This window comes from Callospermophilus lateralis, unplaced genomic scaffold (genome assembly GCF_048772815.1).
Source record: "Callospermophilus lateralis isolate mCalLat2 unplaced genomic scaffold, mCalLat2.hap1 Scaffold_1122, whole genome shotgun sequence".
NCBI lineage: Eukaryota > Metazoa > Chordata > Mammalia > Rodentia > Sciuridae > Callospermophilus > Callospermophilus lateralis.
In genome coordinates this window covers 306700-309196 of record NW_027511483.1, presented here as the reverse complement: position 1 = coordinate 309196, position 2497 = coordinate 306700, and the positions used below count along the sequence as shown (strand labels likewise).

The 2497-nt window shown below is 39.5% G+C and overlaps 1 pseudogene; it reads right to left on the bottom strand.

Annotated features, from left to right (window-relative positions):
- Positions 1-550: 550 nt before the first annotated feature.
- On the bottom strand, positions 551-1414 carry LOC143389314 (core-binding factor subunit beta pseudogene; annotated as a pseudogene).
- Positions 1415-2497: the final 1083 nt, after the last annotated feature.

The following is a 2497-nucleotide window of genomic DNA, read 5'->3' as shown; positions in this document are numbered from 1 at the left end:
TGTCTCCAGTTTAATATGTTGTTACATACATAAAGAAGCTCCAGTATCCCTTTTGATTGATTAAAAAAAAATCCCTGAATAAAACAGAAGCCAGCCTGTGACTTCTTTAGGCATTTCAGTAGAATGTTATCATCTAAGGAGAATATCTCCACCCAAACTCATGATTACAAAGCAGAATCTAAAACACACCTGGGGCAGATTACAGAGTTAATAAAATTTAAATTTTTTATGTTTAAAAAGGAAAGAAAGGGTGCTCATTATTAGCATTTAAAAGGATACTGCAACTTTAACAACTGTAAACTTTGTGGCAGAAGGTTGTGGCAGACAGTTCTATGCTACTAGGTTTTTAGCTTGTAAATAATGCAAACGTATCAACAGTTTTTAAATGCAATAGACAATAAAAACAAAAGGAAATGAAGGAAAAAAAATCAAGACTGCCTATTTAAAAAGAAACTGTAACCAACACATCTAAAAGTATAAAAAAAAAAGCAACTGATCAAAGAAAGCCCTTTGGATTAAAAACTTAAATTTGTTTTAAAATGACATGAACTTTAAATTAGAATGGAGGAAAAAAGAGCTTTACAAATTGATAGTTTCAACTGAAATAATGCCAACAAGGTAAGCTTGCATAGAAAAAAATTTCAAAGTATTACTGGCTATATGCTTTAAAAATTAGAAATGTAGGTATTATAATCATAGTGCAAAACCATGGCAGTTTGTGATGTTTTTTACTGCCTTAGGTTTGAGAAATAGACCGTAGTACCTCCAGTTATCACAGTTTCTGGTCTTATAATGAATTATTTCTGCCAACTAGAAGCAATGTGTATGTAAAGATGGGCAGCACATTTGCTGTGCTACTATTAACGAAGTTTGAGATCATCACCACCACCTAAATTGGAACCAGGACTAGGGTCTTGTTGTCTTCTTGCCTCCATTTCCTCCCGATGTGACCTGTCTCTATCTTCAAATTCACGTGTCCTTCTCCGAGCCTCTTCAAAGGCCTGTTGTGCTAATGCTGGGCTCGCTCCTCATCAAACTCCAGGCACCCCATACCATCCAGTCTCTGAAGATCAATCCAGCCTTTCCAGATAACACAGACTCCATTCAGAATCATGGGAGCCTTCAAATACACCTTGCCTACTTCTCTTTCTAAGTCGACATACTCCCGGCTAGGTGTTTGTCGCTGTTCTCCCTGCCAGCTGGCCAGAAAAAACTGGAGAGACAGATTGGTTCCTGTGGCCACAAAAGCGATCTCCGAGCGCCCGTCGCGGCAGGCGTTCTGGAAGCGCGCCTGGCGCTCCTCGTGGGGCCGGTCCCTGAAGCCGGTGTACTTAATCTCACACTCGCGGCTCAGCTTTCTGAAGAATTCTTCATTCTCGAACTTGCTTCTCTGGTCGGGCACCACGCGAGGCATCTTCCCGCCCTGAGGCCTTGCCGGCCGGCCGGGCTACGGGGAAGCGAGGGCACCCGCTGGCCGGCTCCGCGCTGACCGAATGACCGCCCACCCGTGGCACCCCGACTCCCGCTCCCCTTTGTTTCAGGCGCCCGCCCGTGTGGGCTCCCGCTCAGGGGAGTCTGAAGTGCCACCGCCCGCTGGAACCCAACCCACGCCGCCGTCGCCTCAGCGGTTGCCTGCCGCCCCCGGCCGCCGGAAACCCAGCTTTTAATTTCACTGACTTTGGTTGTTACTCTTTTCTTTTGAATTTGTTAATTTCTCATTTTGGTTTCATTTTTATCTTCTAGTGTTGAGACGGAACCACGGATTATTGATCTGAGGTCTTTTTGTTTTTCTAGAACTGCTTTTGTTTTTCTAAGAACTGCTTAGGCTGAATAAATTGACATTATATTTTCATTTACTGTCAGTTGAAAATGATTTTTAATTTTCCATGACCCCTTCCTCTTTTACCCAACTAAAACATTACTTAGACATCCCCTATCAATTATTTAAATACTCGGAAATTTTCCTGTTCCTTATTTCTTGTAGATTTCCATTATAATCTGAGAAAAATATTTTGTATGCATTCAATTGTCTTAAATTCGTTAAGATTTGTATTAAGAGTAATATGTGGTGTATTTTGGTGACTATTCCAGGTATAGTTGTAAAAAAATGAATATTCTGTTCTTGTTGGATAAAATATCCTACAAATGTCAATTACATCTAGCTGGTTGGTTGGCAGTGTCATCCAAATATTCTATATTCTTGGTAATTTCTGTCTACTAGTTCTATCTATTCCTAAGGAAAGAATGTTAAAATCTTCAACTATAAACACTGCATTCTCTATTTCTCCCTAAGGATCTGTAAAGTTTTGCTTCATGTACTTTTGATTTTATTGTTATGTAATCACACACTTATGATTAGTAAACTAATCCTTTTATCAATTCTTTTATACTCTGAATGCTGGGTATTTTAAGTTTATTTTGTCATTAATATAGCAAATATTTTTCCTTTCATTACTGTTTGCAGGTTATATCTATTTTCATCTTTTCCTTTTCAATT